The sequence below is a fragment of the Episyrphus balteatus genome, chromosome 1 (genome assembly GCF_945859705.1).
Source record: "Episyrphus balteatus chromosome 1, idEpiBalt1.1, whole genome shotgun sequence".
NCBI lineage: Eukaryota > Metazoa > Arthropoda > Insecta > Diptera > Syrphidae > Episyrphus > Episyrphus balteatus.
This window is the reverse complement of record NC_079134.1, coordinates 99,206,287-99,227,392: the sequence shown is the minus strand read 5'-3', so window position 1 is coordinate 99,227,392 and position 21,106 is coordinate 99,206,287. Positions and strand designations below refer to the sequence as shown.

Here is a 21,106-nt window from a genome sequence, read left to right as displayed (position 1 = left end):
CCATCTCCCAGACTGACAACTGGGCAGCAGGGCTGTCGTTTCACCTTTAAGCCTGGTACGCTGCTCGCGCTAAAGCCTGGTACGCAGCTCGCGCTAAATTTTAGCCGAGATAAAATTCCCATACAAGTTATCGATAATTTGTATGGGATACGTTTGAGCTCGGATAATTTTTTTCGATAATTTGTACGGGAGCTAAAATTTAGCGCGAGCTGCGTACCAGGCTTAAATTTTAGCTCCCATACAAATTATCGAAAAATTTTAGCTGAGCTAAAATGGATCCCATACAAATTATCGATAACTTGTATGGGAATTTTATCTTGGCTAAAATTTAGCGCGAGCTGCGTACTAGTCTTTAGAGTTGACAGGTCTTTAGTATTTAAAAGTGCAGAACGAGACAACTCAACTCAGACGACTTATTTCAGACAATTCAACTCAGACAATCCAACTCAGACGGCTCAACCCAGACAACTCAACTCAGGCAACTCAATTCAGACGACTTAACCAAGACAACTCAACACAGACAACTCAACACAGACGACTCAACTCAGACGACTCAACTAAGACAACTCAACTCAGACAATTCAATTCAGACAACTCAACTCAGACGACTCAACTCAGACAACTCAACTCAGACGACCCAACTCAGCAACTCAACTCAGACGACTCAACTCAGACGACTTAACTCAGACAACTCAACTCAGACAATTCAACTCAGACAATCCAACTCAGTCAACTCAACTATATGAGTAAATTTCTCAGAATAAATTGAAAACAACATGGATGTTAGGGGGATGGAAGAATCAATTTAGTGTTCACTTGATATATAAAATAAAAAATTGTTTTTAAAATATTTTTGTGTAATTGAACGTGTTTTTATTTCTTTGGACAAATAATGGAAAACAAAAATTTAAATACCTTATTTATGGGTAAAGAAAAAAAAAACAACATAGACTAAAATTAAACCTGTATTGATAGATAGGACATCAATTGTATATACAATTAATTTTTTTTCTCAAAAAAATAGCCCTAGAAAGTGGTATGAAGAATCTTAACTTACAATTATAAAGATTTTTCCTTGCATAACTATTTTCAGTTAAGTCGGATTGTCTTGGGATAAAAAGACCTAGCAATAAAAAAGTTTTTTAAGATCACCATAAGCTGAGATTGTTAAGAAATTACGCTGTTTGATTATTTTAATAAAAATATGAAACAAAAATAATAAAAATTAAAAATATCAAATGAAATTCACTTACATACCTATACTGAGTGAGAAGTATAACTTCAGTCGCGTGTACATGTGTACACACACTCTTTTTTATGCCACCCTCTTCTACACTATAAAAGCGATATACACCCACAGTACACATAAAAAGGTAATATCTTCCAAACTGACGTTGGTCGCGAAATTGTTAAAACATGATAATTTGGCAATCAATGTCAGTTACCGAATTCTTAATTGTTTTAAATTAGCGACGAAAAACGCACAAAAACCGAAAAACCACGCACACCACTTATTTTTTAACAATTATTCAACATTTTCCGCGAAGAAACAAGAAGAAAATTTGTTATTTTTCAATTTATAATTTTTTCAAATGACATTTTATAAATTAAAACAAATTTCCTGTTTACTGCGATGGAAATATAAAAATTAAAGGGCGACTTGACAGATTGGTGCCCATTTTTGACAAACAAATTTTGACAACGTTCGGAAGATAGGGTAGAGTTGCCTATTTGCGGCCGTCTCCAGTTACCGGCCACCTTTCGGAAAATCGTTATAACTAGTGATTTCAAAGGGGTTTATTCTTTTTATACTACCTAAATGAAAAAAACTTTAATTTTTGAGAAAAATAGCTTACCTATAGCTGCGTTCCTTTGGAAATATTTATCTACTTTTTAGTACTTAAAACTACTTTGATCTACTTTGCTATACTGAAAAAGTAGTTCAAAGCAGCTTTAAGTACTAAAAAGTAGATAAATATTTCCAAAGGAACGCAGCTTATATGAACGAAAGTTTTCAAAATAAACAAATTCGAATTAGCCTGGTGAGTAAGGCGGTTGCCTTTTACTCTACCGGCCTAGGTTCGAATCCGGGTGTAGTTCAGATTGTTTATTTTTTTTAATTGTGATTTTTATTTGTTTATTATTTTTCGCAAGAATATTGAATTGTGATAAATAATTTATCATGTGAAAAGATTTAGACATTTTTTTATTTCTTTCACAAATCAAGAATCGAATTTATTCGGAAACCGTGATAAAACTTATCACTTCACATTTTCACAGATCGGGAATTGACCCCCCGTACTTCTTATTCTTAGGCCGTGTGTGAATTGCGTTAAATAGTTAAATTCGTGTAAAATTTTTGAGGTGAATAAAAAATTTTCAGCTGTTAAAAATGTATTGGGCTCCGGGACCTCGTTAAATTTGAGTTAAATTTTTTTGCAGATGGTTATGTTTTTGTTTTTGTTTTTATTAAAGCCTGGTACGCTGCTCACGCTTAATTTTAGCTGAGATAAAATTCCCATACAAGTTATCGATAACTTGTATGGGATCCATTTTATCTCGGCTAAAAATTTTCGATAATTTGTATGGGAGCTAAAATTTAGCGGGAGCAGCGTACCAGGCTTAAAAGGGAGCATCATGGCTGAAAAAAGGCAGACAAAATTTTAAACAATAAATTCTTTTTTTGAATTATTTTGTTCACCTCAATCAATAGTGCCAAAAATTTAACACGGATTTAAAGGCTTGGCTACACCGGAGGGTACGCGGTAGAGGTACAGGTAACGGTACGGGTATTTGTATGGAAAAAATTCCAAACTGACACATCAACGTTCGGGTGTGGAATTTTTTTAATACAAATATCGTTGCCGCTACCCGTACCGCTACCGCGTACCCTCCGGTGTGGCCAAGCCTTAACTATTTAACGCAATTCACACACGGCCTTAGAACTGAGCAAAGGAAAGTAAAATAATGCTACGTTTACCACACTATTACATCCCTGTTCTGTGGTATGGCTAACGGCTAGAGCTCAAGTGTCAATTGTTGACGTTTTCTTTTGTGTATATGCTTATAAACAGTAGGTAAACAAAAAAATCTTATAACTTGATACAACAATCGGCACAATATTCTACAAAAAAAAGCTGGAAATGAAACTTATAAGACGACATGTGTGTGACAAATCTTCTCCACAGTTATTGAATTCTTTTTCGGTGGTTTTGGAGCTATTTACTTATCAATTGAATATCCCCATCGGATCGGTGGTCATCACATAAAGGTTTTGCTCATTCGTTCGTGCTCACGAATTTCTCTTTCTTTTTTATTCTTTTGCAATTAGCAGCGCAGAAACCTGACGTGGAATATTATTTTGTAGTCCGACTATAAGAAAATCTGATAAATTTGGAATATCTGTAGGTAAGTAATTTACCAAGGAATTTTTATTTATTAAAATACAGACAGGAAAATGTGCTGAAATTGTTGTAACAAAATGCAATCGCTTCTCTGCTTTCTCTGTTTCGATTTGTTTTTCCCTCCATAAAATCTTCTGCAAATTAAACAAGAAACCGAATTATAAATTTTTAATTCATGAATATTTGAATAAGACCACAAGTCGAAGCTTCTGAAAGTGTGCTTATTAAAAAAAAGAAAGTTTTGCATTACCTACTGCAGATATGTTGGTAGATCGTACAAACGGGTAAAGGAATTAATCTAAGAGATTGCCGACCCTCCGAACAACTGAATATTTAATAGAAAAAAATGGTTTATTAATTAGAAAGAGGTTACTTAAAATAAAAGAACTTTTTATGATTTCTCCTTTATTTTGCCCACCTTTATAGGATGTAAATTAGTTGTTAAAGTGATAAGTAGTGTAGGTCCATATTTAAAGCATTAAATGTAAAGCAAAAATTATTTTTTTCCATTTTAAAGATTATATAGGTAGATACCTTCCCGTACATACCTACGACATATTTGATTGATAAAATAAAAAAAAATTGTCATAGGTAGTAGCTATTTAAGATAACTAATGAACTTTGAGTTAAAGCTCAATACAGTTTAAAATATGAGTGCGTAAGCATATCATATTTTTTTTTAGAGCTTCAAAGGGAAAATGCATTACTTGCACATGCACATCTTTCTATTTTTTTATTTGTTAAATTTTTCTTTTCAAATTTTTAATTTGGACGGAGTTCAAGTTAAACTTATGTTGTTTTCCATTTGCTTTTGAGATTTTTTGTAAAAATTCCTGACAAATGGAAGATGAAATTTTTTTTGTAATTGTGTACGAAATCTGTGCATATAAGAAAAAACCTGTTCAAAAAGCAAAACAACAAGTAGAAAACTATCAAACGAGGACTATATGTGACAGTGCGTGTGCATGTACATACATAAGTGTGAATCTTGATAAAAATCAAAATTCAGATTTTAAAAAGGTGGCAAATGGCTCATGAGATTGTGTTCAAAAAAATGAGCCTAAGCTCTTTTTTCATTTTTTAGAACATTTTCTTATGCTAGATCTCAAAAAGATGTATTAAAAAGATAAAATAAAGCCTAAGCTCATCTTGTTGCATACTTATGACCCATGGAATCTGATTCGTTTTCCATTTGCTTTGGAGATTTTTGTGTAAAATTCCCAGATTCTTCTTGGGAAATGGAAGATGAAATCTACTTTTGTTATTGGGTACGTTCAGGAAAAGTTAGGAACTAAATATTTAGTCAACGTCATTTTCTTTAAGAAAGAGTTTTGCTGTGAAACCAATAACCCATAGTAATATACCCGAATTTAGCGAAACCTCGATTTTAACAAAAAAGAAAACATATATCTCACTTCGAAATTAAAAAAGTTATATCATTTTATAGTATAGGTGAACTGCTTCTAAACCAATTCTAAGTTTAGAAGTAAGATGTATGTTTTATTACCATTGATGTTTTTGTTAAAATCGAGTTTTGCTAAACTCGGGTTACTACTAAGAGCAAATGTGATTTTAAAACGTTAATAAATTAACGTTAATTGTTTTAAAAGAAAAAACCTTCCTCTATGTGTTTTTTCGCATTGAATTTGACATCTATTTGTCGTATTTCGTAAACAAGTGCCGAATTAAACTTTTCTTATTTTTTGTCGTAGGTACCTATGTGTCATCAATTTCTCGTATGTGTTTGGCTAACAAAATTTAACACGGATTTAAAGGCTTGGCTACACCGGAGGGTACGCGGTAGAGGTACAGGTAACGGTACGGGTATTTGTATGGAAAAAATTCCAAACTGACACATCAACGTTCGGGTGTGGAATTTTTTTAATACAAATATCGTTGCCGCTACCCGTACCGCTACCGCGTACCCTCCGGTGTGGCCAAGCCTTAACTATTTAACGCAATTCACACACGGCCTTAGAACTGAGCAAAGGAAAGTAAAATAATGCTACGTTTACCACACTATTACATCCCTGTTCTGTGGTATGGCTAACGGCTAGAGCTCAAGTGTCAATTGTTGACGTTTTCTTTTGTGTATATGCTTATAAACAGTAGGTAAACAAAAAAATCTTATAACTTGATACAACAATCGGCACAATATTCTACAAAAAAAAGCTGGAAATGAAACTTATAAGACGACATGTGTGTGACAAATCTTCTCCACAGTTATTGAATTCTTTTTCGGTGGTTTTGGAGCTATTTACTTATCAATTGAATATCCCCATCGGATCGGTGGTCATCACATAAAGGTTTTGCTCATTCGTTCGTGCTCACGAATTTCTCTTTCTTTTTTATTCTTTTGCAATTAGCAGCGCAGAAACCTGACGTGGAATATTATTTTGTAGTCCGACTATAAGAAAATCTGATAAATTTGGAATATCTGTAGGTAAGTAATTTACCAAGGAATTTTTATTTATTAAAATACAGACAGGAAAATGTGCTGAAATTGTTGTAACAAAATGCAATCGCTTCTCTGCTTTCTCTGTTTCGATTTGTTTTTCCCTCCATAAAATCTTCTGCAAATTAAACAAGAAACCGAATTATAAATTTTTAATTCATGAATATTTGAATAAGACCACAAGTCGAAGCTTCTGAAAGTGTGCTTATTAAAAAAAAGAAAGTTTTGCATTACCTACTGCAGATATGTTGGTAGATCGTACAAACGGGTAAAGGAATTAATCTAAGAGATTGCCGACCCTCCGAACAACTGAATATTTAATAGAAAAAAATGGTTTATTAATTAGAAAGAGGTTACTTAAAATAAAAGAACTTTTTATGATTTCTCCTTTATTTTGCCCACCTTTATAGGATGTAAATTAGTTGTTAAAGTGATAAGTAGTGTAGGTCCATATTTAAAGCATTAAATGTAAAGCAAAAATTATTTTTTTCCATTTTAAAGATTATATAGGTAGATACCTTCCCGTACATACCTACGACATATTTGATTGATAAAATAAAAAAAAATTGTCATAGGTAGTAGCTATTTAAGATAACTAATGAACTTTGAGTTAAAGCTCAATACAGTTTAAAATATGAGTGCGTAAGCATATCATATTTTTTTTTAGAGCTTCAAAGGGAAAATGCATTACTTGCACATGCACATCTTTCTATTTTTTTATTTGTTAAATTTTTCTTTTCAAATTTTTAATTTGGACGGAGTTCAAGTTAAACTTATGTTGTTTTCCATTTGCTTTTGAGATTTTTTGTAAAAATTCCTGACAAATGGAAGATGAAATTTTTTTTGTAATTGTGTACGAAATCTGTGCATATAAGAAAAAACCTGTTCAAAAAGCAAAACAACAAGTAGAAAACTATCAAACGAGGACTATATGTGACAGTGCGTGTGCATGTACATACATAAGTGTGAATCTTGATAAAAATCAAAATTCAGATTTTAAAAAGGTGGCAAATGGCTCATGAGATTGTGTTCAAAAAAATGAGCCTAAGCTCTTTTTTCATTTTTTAGAACATTTTCTTATGCTAGATCTCAAAAAGATGTATTAAAAAGATAAAATAAAGCCTAAGCTCATCTTGTTGCATACTTATGACCCATGGAATCTGATTCGTTTTCCATTTGCTTTGGAGATTTTTGTGTAAAATTCCCAGATTCTTCTTGGGAAATGGAAGATGAAATCTACTTTTGTTATTGGGTACGTTCAGGAAAAGTTAGGAACTAAATATTTAGTCAACGTCATTTTCTTTAAGAAAGAGTTTTGCTGTGAAACCAATAACCCATAGTAATATACCCGAATTTAGCGAAACCTCGATTTTAACAAAAAAGAAAACATATATCTCACTTCGAAATTAAAAAAGTTATATCATTTTATAGTATAGGTGAACTGCTTCTAAACCAATTCTAAGTTTAGAAGTAAGATGTATGTTTTATTACCATTGATGTTTTTGTTAAAATCGAGTTTTGCTAAACTCGGGTTACTACTAAGAGCAAATGTGATTTTAAAACGTTAATAAATTAACGTTAATTGTTTTAAAAGAAAAAACCTTCCTCTATGTGTTTTTTCGCATTGAATTTGACATCTATTTGTCGTATTTCGTAAACAAGTGCCGAATTAAACTTTTCTTATTTTTTGTCGTAGGTACCTATGTGTCATCAATTTCTCGTATGTGTTTGGCTAACAAATAGTTTCTGTGAAAACGTTACATACGACATCGGCATTTTGGAAGATGAAATCTACTTTTGTTATTGAAAAAGTTAGGAACTAAATATTTAGTCAACGTCATTTTCTGAACGGAAATTTATACCCCGATTTTCCCGCAACAGTCATAACTTGTGGTAGTCAAAGAAATTCTCAAAGTTGTGATCTCCTATCAGTGGCTTCTGTACCTTAAGTGCGCTCATCCGCTGAACCACCAATTTCAAAAAAATTAAAAATTTAAAAAATATTATTTTTATATAGGTACATACATAAGTATATTACCATATTAATATTTATTTTTTAAATATATAAGAACATTATTAACAAACAAAATTTAAAATTATGACGAAACAATTCGAACGCTTTGCTAAACTATTAAGATTTATTAACCTACCTACCAGAGAACCAAACGAGCCGAGCATTGTTTACGAACATCGAGTACTTACTCGAAAAAAACGATCTCGAACAAACAGAATCAACACAACTCAAATATGTTCGAGCTTTCCTGTTTAGGAGTATGATGACTCGTAAGTAATCCTACATTTCAAACGAGTTCAAACGATCATTTTTCTTTTCGAGTATAATCGAGTAAAATGATCGTGAACAAAATGTTTATGATCAATGTGATCGAAATTACTCGAACTGGAAAGGAAATGTTCAAAGTGTTCGAGGGTGGTTTTTCTTGTAGCATAAATAAAAGAGAATCAGTTTGGTACACAAAAGTTTGGTACACAAAAGCAAAACATTTGTTTTATTTAAATTAATTAATTTGACAAGATAATGAAATGAAGAAAAACATATTAGAATAAAATTAAAGTAAATACAGAAAAAAAAGAAAAATTAAATAAAACTTAATGCTAGATACAAAAAATTGAATAAATTAAATTAAGTTAAAAATTATGACACTTGTATTTATGAAAAAAAAAAAATATTTATATTGGATTTATCTTTAAGTTTGAATTCGCAATCATCAAATTATTTACAGTTTCTGGGTTCAACCTCGATCGTTGTTCTGTTATTATATTTCCAGCCTGTGAAAATGCTCGTTCTGATGCTGCTGATGTTGCGGGAATAAAATTCAAGTTTTTATGTGCTTCATAAAGGTTTTTGAATTGGCCTTTATTTTCACACCACCATTGAAGAATATCCACAGGGCCTTTCGAATTAAATTGAATGTATCTTTCTATTTGTAATTGATTTGTAATTTCCCCAATATACTTACCCGAAAAAATAGTAATTAACTGGGCATTCCCCACTACCCCATTTGTATTGTTCCCTACTAATTACTTTTTTATTTACTCAGTCATTGAAAATCCTTTTCACCACAATTATAAAATTAAAATAACCTGCTTTAATTGTAGTTGTACTGCAAACAACCAACCCTTAAAACCTAAATAAAAATATGCAACAGGTACCTATAGGACGTAGAAATTTGAAGTGGTTGTTTTTATTGTTCAAACTGTTCATGATTTTTCGATCACGTTCGAACATTTCAATCACTTTCGATAAAGCCTAGTGTTTATGAACAGTCAATCTGTTTACGAGTAATTCTGTTCGTGGGTATTGAGGATCGAGTATACTCATGAGTTCAAACAATTTGTGTGGTTTTGTTTGTGAGTATTTTTGTTTATGAGTAAGATGATTTACGAGTATAGAGAGAAAACGATCGAGCACGAACGATCATTTTAAAAAATTGAAATTGTTCGAACAGGTTCGAACATACTCATTTGGATCTCTGCTACCTACCTACCCTGAAAAAAAATTTTCGTGCGCTTCGGCCAGTGCACGAGGTCCAATTCGCACAGCAAAGAAAATAAATTTGATCCTTTTTTTACCAAACTTCAAAATTTAATCGTGGTAGAAAATTTAACCAACATTTTAACCCAATCCGCTCACGGCCTAAGGGTATGTGTCAATTAGGCTGAAAAATATATCAAAAATAAAACTTATCAACGAATGCTTATTGTTATTATGTTTCATATGTAAAGATAAAATGTATAAATGTAATTTAAAAAAAGTTAAAAAAAAAATTATTTCTTTTAGCCTTGTACGCAAACCGCACTAAATTTAAGCTGACATATTTTCCTGCGTTCTTCTTGACTTATTTTTCATACACTAACAGACAAAAAATGTATAGTTGAAAACGAATGTTTGATTTTCTAACAGAATCTGCGCTTAACTCGGCTGAAACTCATCTTAACTCGGCTTAACTTTTGAGACAGTTTTGTATGGGAGCAAAAATTTAGGTCAATCTGCATACAAGGGTTAAGGAAATAATGAAGAAAAAAGTAAACATTTATCAAAGTATTAACATCAGTTCTTTGTCAGGTCACCTCAAAAATGTTAGCAAAGTAGTTAGTGACAAACAGGAAAGCGTTTTTGTATGAAAAACGTAGACGCTATGGTTTTTTTGAGGGCCTCCCATTAGACCCTATGTATTTAAAATTTAACACCTGAACGTTACATTGTCACGCAACAAAACGCATTAGTTTCTACAACAATTTAATTTAAGAGCTTCAGAATTTAACAAAGCCAAAAGTGATACCTATCTTTTTGGTGAAGTTGACAGATTAGGAAGCAAACGAAATGTGTTCATCCACAGTACACATAGGCTGTGTTCTTTTGGTCTCAGCAAAGTACTTTTTAGTACTTCTGAATCCATTCAAAGACATTTTTTTCTATAGAAGAAATGGAGTTGAATACAACCAGAAGTACTTAGCAGTAGATACTTTAAGCCAAAGGAACCCAGCTATAATAAGGTAATAATATCTTCGGAACGTTGTCGAAATTTGTTTGTCAAAAATGGGCACCAATCTGTCAGGTCGGCCTTTAGTTTTTATATTTCAATCGCAGTCGCAGTAAACAGGAAATTTGTTTTTGTTTCAATTTATAAAATATCATTTCAAAAATTATAAATTGAAAAATAACGCATTTACTTTGTGTTTATTGTCGGAAAATAGTCAATAAGTGTAAAAAAAATTAGTTGTGTTCGTAGTTTATTAACTTTTGTGCGTTTTTCGTCGGTTATTTAAAACAATTAAGAATAACGGTAGCTGTCACTTTTCTTCAAACTGACATTGCTCGCCAAATTGTCAAAACATGTGCTCAGAAGATATTACCTTTTTATGTGTACTGTGGTGTTCATCAACTTTATTTAAATTGTTTACCCAGACACTTGTATTATTTCTAAAAAGAAACCAATAATCAGTTACACCTACCTCTTTATGTAGACATTGACGTTAATATTTTTGATACTGTCTAAATATTTGAAATAAAAAAAAAAATTATAAACGGCTTAACGTTTATAAATTGGTAGATAACTTTCGCATTTGTTAAGATAAGGGAATGAAATAAATTTTATTATTTAGTTAAAAAACAAGGCTTAAAATATTTGATCTTATAATTTCTTAATTTGAGCAATTGTAATTTAGAAAGCATAAAAAGCGACAACTTTGGTCGTTGCTCTATTACGATCTATTTGGTTTGTGTTTGTTTCTTACTCAGACTAAAAACTTTATTTTTCTTAATATAGACCGAGAGCCGGCAGCATATTTTGGCAGTTTTGATATAACCGAAATTCGAGTGTGGACATATCTAGATATGCACCACAGTATATCAACGGAAAAAGTCTGGCAGTGATCTTTTTCAGCTTTCCCTTACCAGACGCATCCAAAGTGCAGCAAAAAATCAATTTTTAGCGTTTTGGTATAACCGAATAAATGATACACCAAAAAATCATAAAAAATCCCCTGAATTCGAATCTGTGGGTACCGCAAGTTTTTTTTCAGCTTTCCCCCCGCCAGACCGCTTTAAAGCATTTTTAAGTGCATTTTTCTAATAAAAAACCTTATTACTTATTTTCTGTTAGGTATAACCGTATGATGGTAACAAATTAAAATTCTATGTCTATTCCTGGTTTAGAAAATGTAAGTTTAAGCCAGTTTTGTTTCAGCCTACCCTCTGCCAGCTGAAATTGGTAGGATTGTTGGAAACACCATCATAAATTAAATCTAAAAAGTCCTCATCGATCCGAGGCCTGGAAAAAAATTTACGGGGGGTCAAAGGTCACAAAAACTGGTTTTTCACGATTTTCAGCAAAACGGTAAGTCTTATCAAAAAATTTTCAATGTAAGAAACCAACTTACTTAAAAATATTCCCCTTAGACGAGAATATTTTTAAGAAAGTTGACCACTTAGGTTTCTATAGATTTATTTTATACCACAGGTGTTTAAAATTTTTCCAAAAATACTTTTTTTACATTTTGCATCAAAAAACAGATTTCAAAATTTTTTTTACGAAAATATGCAATAGCTTTGCAGTTTTTAAAGCATTTATGTACTCATACAATTATTGTAGAAAATGATAAAAAAAAGAAATAAATAAAATTCGTTCATTCGTGGTTGTAGTGAACGAAAACATAAGATGATAAAATTTAAAATACACTGAACGAAAAAAAGCCAATATATATGAACTGGTTGCGATAGAACTTTTTTCTATCTGTTTTTAGAACAGTCATAAGTGTAACTATCAGCCGTTTTAGGGTTGTCCATTCTCTATGGGACACCCTGTATATATTCAAACCTATTCTAAACAAAAATTCTCAGGGAAATGGTTTCGGGAGAAGGGCCCCTATCGGAAAAATGGTGAAAATTTCCATTTTTTTGTTTGCTTTCTCATATTCTTAACCATTGAAAAACGAAATTCAAGCTAAAAAAATAATGAAATTTCAGGAACTTTTCAGTTAGGAGTTTTTTTTTCAGAATAGGCCTGATTATGACGATTTCAACTCAACTTCAACTATTTGAATCGTTATACCTAAGAAACGGTGGGTCTTAGGAAAAAAGTGTCATGACACTTTGTATATATAATAATCTGGTCTACAATTCTTGCATTGAAAATTTTTTGATAAGACTCACCGTTTTGTTGAAAATCGTGAAAAACCAGTTTTTGTGACCTTTGACCCCCCGTAAATTTTTTTCCAGGCCTCGGATCGATGAGGACTTTTTAGATTTAATTTATGATGGTGTTTCCAACAATCCTACCAATTTTCAGCTTGCTGGGAATTAATGTAACCTCGGATGTCTAAATTGACCGGACTATTTTAGGAAGTGTGCTATTTATTTTGTCCTTAAAAACTTGAACTGTATTAATGATTTTGTTGTTATTTTTCTCTAAAAGTTCAATGTACTTAATTTCTTTTTTAATTAATCAAATATATCTGTGTTCTTATTTCCTCATTAATAAAACAGCTTTTTTAATTTAAAAAAGTGCGGAAAACTTTCATTTCAGAAATTTTAGGGTACATGTGCTATTTATTTCGTCGCCACTGTATATTTAAAAATTTCAGCCGATGCGCAAATTCAGTTAGAAAATCACACATTCGTTTTCAACTATACATTTTTTATCTTTAACAATTAAGTGTAAGAAAACTAAGTCAAGAAGAACGGAGAAAAAGAATGTGTGTACTAGGCTTAGAGAAATAATTTTTATTTTTTTAAATCTTTTTTAATTTGAATACATTTTATTTTTTACTTTTTTTTACTGATGAACACTGGCTGAAAAATTCCTTTGCTCGCTTTTCTATTTGATTTTGGAAAAAGTTGAGAAAAGTGAAGAATTAACGAAATATAATCATATATATTATTACGGTTGTCGAACACCCTTTTCCGGGACTTACACCGAACAGATTTTAATAAATTATATCTTAAAAAAAGGCGAATTTCTGCCGCCAGAATCTGGCAAAATATAAATATATAAATGTTTATAATTTTTAAGAAATCTTAATTTGTTTAAAAAATAATATTCCAGCCAAAATGAATTTTAAAATGACTTTTTACCACTTTCCAATGAATCTGGAAATGTTTGACTGGGTAGTCAACCTCCGTAAAAAAAAGATCACTCAAAAGTTTTATTTTTTATTTAAGTGCCTTATATCATGTTTTCACTAAAATCCAAATGAGATATTTTCGTAAACTATTTCATTTTGAATGTCAAATGGTTAATGGTAAATTGCTAATCCTCATCGAGGTAAAATGGATCGAAAGATTAATTTGAAATTAAAGGCCCCAACCCATAGAATCCGTTCCACCCGTTGTGTCAATCAATCCGTTGAAATTGAAGGGTGGGACAGAAAGGGGTGACCCAAAGAATACGTTGCATGACGGATTGCTTTTTGACAGCTCACTTTAAATTCCAAGGTGTGTTCGATATTTTCTCGATTAATGTGCACTAAGGAAGTTCTGATGCAAGAAATTGTTAACTATTATCGTTGTTCTTTTTTTTTAATAAAATAAAATACGCTACTAGACTTTATATATGTACCTACTTGCTTTTCAGTTAAAAACAATTTTTAATAACAGATTATCATTTGTAGATATGACTTTGGCATAGCAAAATTGAACTCTACAACAGAATTTTAGTATTTAATTGATATAATTTATTAGATATATCATTAAATGTTACTTTTATTACATTTTCTTCACAAATAAACAACTAAAGTTCACAATTCATAAAATCAGAAAAGAAAAGAACACAGTTCTTAGTTCTGAAATTCCCCGGTGTGCACTCCGAAACAGAAAATCGAACTGATCTATTGTTGACAACCAATGTCAAAGGATACGACAGATGAAAAAGTAGAAAGTTGTGCTATTTCTTCCGTCGAATTCGTCAAATACAAATAATTGATTTATTTTATTCATTTATCACATAATACGATATTTTGATAGGAATAATTATATTCCACATAGTGTAGTTCCGATAACCAATGAAAGATACAAAATATTTTGCTTACTTTTTACTTTGGTGTACTTAGCGTAGTTCCTTCAACATCAAGTGCGGTCCTACCTTTATTTTAATTATTTTTTCAGATCATTGAACACTTCTACATAAGATGTTTCCAAAATGATTGGAAAGTGGAAGTGTTCATCGCTTTTGACAGGATCTTTGGAATAAGTTCAGTGGGGAACTTCCAACGATTGCCAGTATAAGAAAATAGTCAAAACAAAAAAAAAACAAGAAAAAAAAAATTTACAGCTATAGCTGGGATGGTGAAGACATAAACAAACAAAAGGAGGCGCGAATTGTGATAGAGTTTTGTGAATTTAGTTCGTGTTTTCCAAAATAAATATGTAAAATTAATTATTTTTTTTAATTAATCGGAAATAAAAACTTTAAATTTGAAAACAATCGCGAAATATAAAAGTTTTTGTGGTTAAATGATTTCGAACACACAGTGTTTGTTGTAAGTGTGTGTGACAATATTTTTTTTGTTTACATTTTCCCTGCCGAGATATGTCAAATTAGAAAAAGAAAAGACAAAGATAGTTTTTGGAATTTCCCTTTATGAAAAAAAAAAAACACCGCCAGAAACAAAACAATAACAAACGTTTAATTGGCAATCCGGAATTGTTCTTCGATTCAGAATCCCAATTGAACAGTTTTTTTTATTCCGAAGAATCTGAAGTTTAACATGTGCTACATATATGTGTAATCGCGGCAAACTTCATTTGTTTTTGTGCTGCAAACATTTTGTACTGCTAACATTTAAATCTATGAATGTGTGAGTGATTCTGCTTCTGATTCTGTTTTTAAAACCAGAAGAGAAATTCTGTTTTTTTCAGAACCAGAGCTGTCAGTTTTGATTTTTGGTTTTTTGTGAAATTTTTTGAATCCAAAATGGATGCCATGCTATGGTTTTTTTTTTTTTGTGAAAAAATTTGTTTGCATCCATCGTGGATGTAATGGCCTTCCACTGCGGAGTTAATATTAAAAAAACAAAAGCGACTTTTCTGACAGACAGCTGCCAAAGTTTATGTACAATGGTGCCAAATATTTGCATGGATTTCAAAAATCAATATAGATAAACAAAAAACACACCTATGGTTTTTTTTCAATATTTTTTGTAAGTACATATATGTATGAACATATTCCGTAGGAACATTTCATCTTCCATTTGCCAGGAAAAGTCTGGGAAGTGTACCTATATATGTACATATATAGTATATACATAATGTACATAAGAAAAAAGCCGGAATATTTGAAGGCTCCAGGGGAAAAACAGCACAAGTCCATTCCAACTCATTTCGAGAAAAATGCATTTTTAAATTTTGTTCTCCATACAACTTAGTACTTAAAGCACACAATTTATTTATTTTTTCAGCAAGGCTTAAATTTGTTTTTTAAAAGTAAGGATGCCATCAGATAGTGGTCAGTAAATACTACAAGACCTCATCATTCGTTTATTTTTGACAAAAAGTGGACATGTGCCGTTTTTCCCCTGGACCCTTCATTTGCTCTTTGCGTGCTATAGGGGCGTAAGTGTTGCACCCCTATTACGATTGTCAACTATCAATTCTTTGCCCCTGGGTAAAAAGGACTTACATAAATGATAGTTTACCAGAAAATCCGATTGAAGTTGAAAATCGATGAAGTTTTGAGCATTGATCCTCTTATTTTTATAAGAAAGAGTTACTCTAAATTTATGTTTTTGATACCAAATAAAAGAGTTTATTCTCTTTTCATCAAAACCCGAAAGTGCAATTTTTTGACTTAACCTCTTTGTAGCCGGAAGCAAAGAATTTATAGTTGTTAAAAAAAAATTCGATCTCTTATTTGCTTTGAAAAAAATTTGAAAACGAAGAATGATGCTAACCGTGAAATGTAACTGAAAAGATCCATTAAAAAAATGACCAGTTTCCCCCCATTTCGATTTTAAAACATCAAATTTCAGTATTTATCAACTATCAATTTATTGATAGTTGACAATCGTAATAGGGGTGTTAGGTCCGTTTAGGTACTTCCTAGGCTAAAATATGATTAGTGGCTATTAAAAATGAAAAACTATGAAATCACGTAGGTAGATACGAATTTTAAAATTTCCACTTTTGAATAGCGATATAAAATTTAATGGAGTGTGAATTAAATGGATCTAAGATAATTTTTGGAAAAGCCCAATACAACAGCAAAGAAAAATCGTCAAAGGAAAAATTGTCGGATGTAAGAATCAGACAGAAACCTTACGTTCAACAATTTTTTTATTGACGATTTAAGGTGGTGAATGCATGATTCAACATCGGTTCAAGTTCTTCAAATTGACCAAGTTTGAGATATTAGTTGCGGCAACCTGTTTGAAATAGAGTTAATTATAAAATGTATGTACAACTTAGGGAACCTAAAATTGCTAAATTTAATGTGCCATATTCATAGCTGTTTAACTTAAACTGGGGCTAATCTAATGTATTTTAAATGGGATAGATAGGAGTTTTTTAGTAATTCTCGACTTTTTAAAAAACACACTCTGCATTTACATTTGTACCTACCTACCTATACTTTCTTTTTATTTAAGCATGCGAGAAGTCTCGCACGGGTAAGCTAGTATAATATAATATAATAGCAAATATGTAGTATATTCAAATTTTTTTTTTTGTTAATAACGAATTTTAAAGAAACACATTTAGGATTTTTCACTTTTCAAACAAAATTTTAAATTTCAAATGCCGTAGTACTAAAACTGCTCCGGAGTAATTTTTTTTACACTTTTGTGGCGTGAAGGAATACAAAACGTTCAAAAGTGTAAAAATAAGTACTAAAAGGTACTCTCATTGGAGTGAAGGAAAACGACATTACTTAAATCTAGATGATCTTAATAATTAATTTCGGGTTCATCTGCACCAGTAAAATCCAAATAAAGTGCACACACCTACTCTTTTTGTAAAAATTGTTTTAATTGTTATTTTTTTTATAGCATTTATAAAACAAAAATGTAATTATCACTAACCACACATGTACATATTACCAAAAATTTTTAGATTTTTTTTTGAAAATAGTGTGAACCGTATTAAAAAAAAAAATTTATTTTTAAATAAACATTTTCAAAACAAAAATTTGGTATGCCGTTCTTAAGAAATTATTATTCGACAGATAAAAACTAAATTTCGCATTCTCTATCATCTTAATATCATGTCTTATTGTTATCTCGTATATAGTACCTATATCGCGAATAAAAATCGTAAAAAAAGAAAAATGTGCTTAATCCGTGCCTTTTTACTTTATTGCCTACCCATACGCCTCTGATATTAACCAGGTGTCAACAACCACGGCTCATATTGTCCTAAAACGTTTTAGTATTCATTGTGACGATGCACGGTTAGATTTCCGTTCAGATAATGAAGTTGCCTAAATACCTGTGCTATTTGGTATAAACATGATAAGTGAATTCAAAAAATGTCGCTAAACGTCTACTTCTATGATAGTTTTGGTAGACCATCATGTTTTGTAAGAATTTAACAATGATCATGAAACATCATGTGAAAATTTCATTACACACCCAGAATCTGGATTTAGAGGCAAACATGTTTTTTTTTACCCTCATGCTGTCAAAAATTGTTTTTTTTTTTTAATTAATTTTGAAAATATTTTAATTTCTATTTATTTCTGATAGTGAAAGGATGAATTACCACCCAATTGAGAGTTGAAGGAAAGTAATGATGACTTTTGTTATGTACTAAAATTATCCAATTTTCGACGGGTTGATTTCTTTTAAAAAAATTTACTCAGCCAAAAAAATACCTCGAATTGTAAGTAGCTACAGTTTTAGAATATAAATCGATGTCAAGGTGGAGAAAATGAGAAAAAATGCTATTTTTGAAATTCTTGTGTTTATGAATCTAGGGAATCACATTTTATTCGTCGAAAAGATCTGAATGTCTTATTTCTAGAACCTAGAATTGGTATAGTTTTTTTTTGTTAAAGAATTTGTACAGTTAAAATAAAAAACACGATTGTGCTGTTTACAACCGACAACTATTTATACGTGAGTATTTTTCCGACAAACCTTATTCATAATTTCACATTCAATTTACATTGCAATTAAAGAACCCAATATACTTAATTAAATATTCAATTTGTGTTCAGAATACTAATTGAGATTAACCTTTACACCTTTTTGTGCAGTTTCACTTGTTTAATTATTGACAAACATTCTGCACCATCAACAAAGTTTTTATTTTTTATTATTTTTCAACTAATGGATAAGATGACAAATAAACAATAATTAAATATTGTTGTTTTTTTTTTTAAGTTCTGTGCAAACACATGTGAGAACCAAATGAAAAGTAAAAATCGTAGATTTTACTAACATTATGTGTATATTACTTTCGTATTTTTATGTTAAATCAAAATATACCTTATAAATAGGAAAGCCAGGAAAAATGCAAATTAAATTGTAATGTATTTTCAAAACATGCTGTCATTTTTGTACGTGTGCATGTAAAGGCTGCAGCAGTTTTGTTTGACATAATGGTTTCAATTAATGCTAATTCTTAAGTGTTCGTAATTTGTTTCTGATTAATTTTAGTTACCTAATTATCCGTGACAGTAAGGTCACATTATATTAAAAATCCATTCTGCTTAAAAATGTTTTCTCTAATAGGGTGGTAGTTATGAGCGTTTTTACATAGACACAATTGGCATTTTTTTTTTTACATTACACAGTGGGTACCCTCCCATACAAAGTGCGGTCAAAAATATAATGACCATTTTTTTTAATGAAACGCATGTATTATCATTTTATATGATTAATTATTGCAAAAAAATGCATCAAGTCAGTTTTTAAAATTTTTCGTTATTTCGAAAAATAAAAATAAAAAAAGTTAAAAAAAAAATTGTTAATACCGGAAATGGAACCTGACTGTCAGTCGAGCACCTTAACCCTACCCTCTAGTTCAGTCTTTTATAAAAATAATAGTGCAAAAGGAATTTTTTTAGTTTTACTTTGTAATTTTTTTTTCTCCGTGTAACGTCACTTAAATTTGTATTACTCGAAACGGGGAAAACACGGCGCTATTATTTCGAAAGGTATAACAGTATTCTTCATTTGCGAACTAAAATTGTAGAGGGCACTCGAAGGCAAACCAACTAAATCTCCAATTTAATGAAAACTAAGCTAAATAAAAATGATTAAAATTGCTTCGCTAACGAGCCCCATTACATTTAGCCTTAATGTTATTTAACAATATAATTTATGTTTTTAGGAAGTATTAACCTTCTCGTTTAATATCCATAACAATTTAATACTGTTCACAATTTTTTAACACCCGCTATCACTATCGCAAGTTCACACCTTATAACTGCAGCGATAAGAAAAGTGTACCTTTTTTATATACCGACTTTGAATGGCTATTAAGAAATGAAAAAAGGGGTAACCGACAAACTTTTTTTGGTTTGGGTTCGATGGGAGATTGTAGAACGTTGTTTAATCATTGGATTTAAAAAAACTGACATTTACTTTTTTTATTTTTGACCTATGGCGGTACCCACTGTGCATTAGAGCAAACGGAACTGTCAAAAAATTCTATGTTTTCTTTAGCTCAGACATATCAGAGCACACATTTGTTTAGCTCTGAGCTCGATTGATTTATTCAGGATAAAACGACCGAGCAAATCGAGCGAAACTTCAGGTAAACAAAAAAAAGAATTGTTAAAGCTTTATAGGAAATGACAGTTTAACGCTTAATTGTGTTTCATAATTAAATCTGAGGGCTCTGAGTATTATCTGTTTAGGGCTCTGCTCTAATCGATCAGAGATTTCCTCAGAACCAAAAAAGAAAAACCCCAAATTACTGTTTGTGTTTGGGTAGATATACGGAGCAAACTATCACGATTATCGACTATGATCGACCGTTGCTAATGAATCGATCACATTTTCGATAATTTGTCTAACGACTATTAGTGGAGTAACTAAAGCAAATTATTAGGGAACCCGGCCGAACAGCTCTGATTTTGATGATCTTTTTTTTCAAACGTTGGTGATTGAAAATACTTTAAAGTCTTTAGGTTAAAAATGCTGATGTTGCCGTATTGTTTTTTAAAATTAAATTTTTTTGGAACAAAAACATTTTTTTGCTTAATTTCATAAAATAAATGATACCAACAGATTCTCTAGGTAATTTAAGAAAAAAAAATATATGGGGGTAAAAGACAATCTTCCATCGTTTAAGCAAACTGACTTCAACCACAAAACAAAAATTTTGAACACAACGGCAACACTTACAATATTACCATACACGTTTTTAAAAAGCCAGAATCTCATATCTCTCTGTAAAATTTAAATTCACTAAATTTAATGAAGAGTTTTTGAAAGAAAATTTATTAAAAAATTTTAAATGACATTTTTTTTTAATTTGTTCGTAGTAAAATATGAATTTATCTAAACAATTTTTTTGGTCATAAATATTATCAGTTGAATTCCGAAGCCGAAAAGGTAATATATATTACAGTTTTGAAAAAAAAAAATTCAAAATTACTTCAATTTCATGGGTTTTTTTTTGATAAAAACTGAATTTTTGCATTGAAATAATTGATTTTCTCAAAGACTTTGCCAAATAAGAACTTTAAACTTTTGCTATTTAACTTTCAACAATCAGGGCTATTGAATGAAGAATAAATAAATTTATATTTAAATGTTGAACTTAAAAAATTAAAATGCACGACTG

At 30.9% G+C, this 21,106-nt stretch overlaps 1 protein-coding gene and 2 long non-coding RNA genes across 4 annotated transcripts in view; 1 reads left to right on the top strand and 2 right to left on the bottom strand.

Moving 5' to 3' along the window:
- Positions 1 to 3,241: 3,241 nt before the first annotated feature.
- Positions 3,242 to 4,257, bottom strand: LOC129905975 (uncharacterized). Its single transcript, XR_008770684.1, has 3 exons — positions 3,823 to 4,257; positions 3,655 to 3,729; positions 3,242 to 3,538 (listed from the first exon to the last, which is right to left on the bottom strand). It is a non-coding gene; the product is annotated as an uncharacterized LOC129905975 (long non-coding RNA).
- Positions 4,258 to 5,657: 1,400 nt separating this feature from the next.
- Positions 5,658 to 21,106, top strand: part of LOC129905970 (dehydrogenase/reductase SDR family member on chromosome X) — a 39,643-nt gene continuing 24,194 nt past the window's right edge. Inside the window, exons 1-2 of one of the 2 annotated variants that reach the window (XM_055981599.1) lie at positions 5,692 to 5,710; positions 5,774 to 5,847. The gene's annotated coding sequence lies outside the window, so the exon portion shown is untranslated. Of the gene's footprint in view, positions 5,848 to 21,106 lie in introns of both variants that reach the window. The other variant, XM_055981598.1, reaches the window with a different exon arrangement.
- LOC129905974 (uncharacterized) lies at positions 5,846 to 6,696 on the bottom strand. Its single transcript, XR_008770683.1, has 3 exons — positions 6,262 to 6,696; positions 6,094 to 6,168; positions 5,846 to 5,977 (listed from the first exon to the last, which is right to left on the bottom strand). It is a non-coding gene; the product is annotated as an uncharacterized LOC129905974 (long non-coding RNA).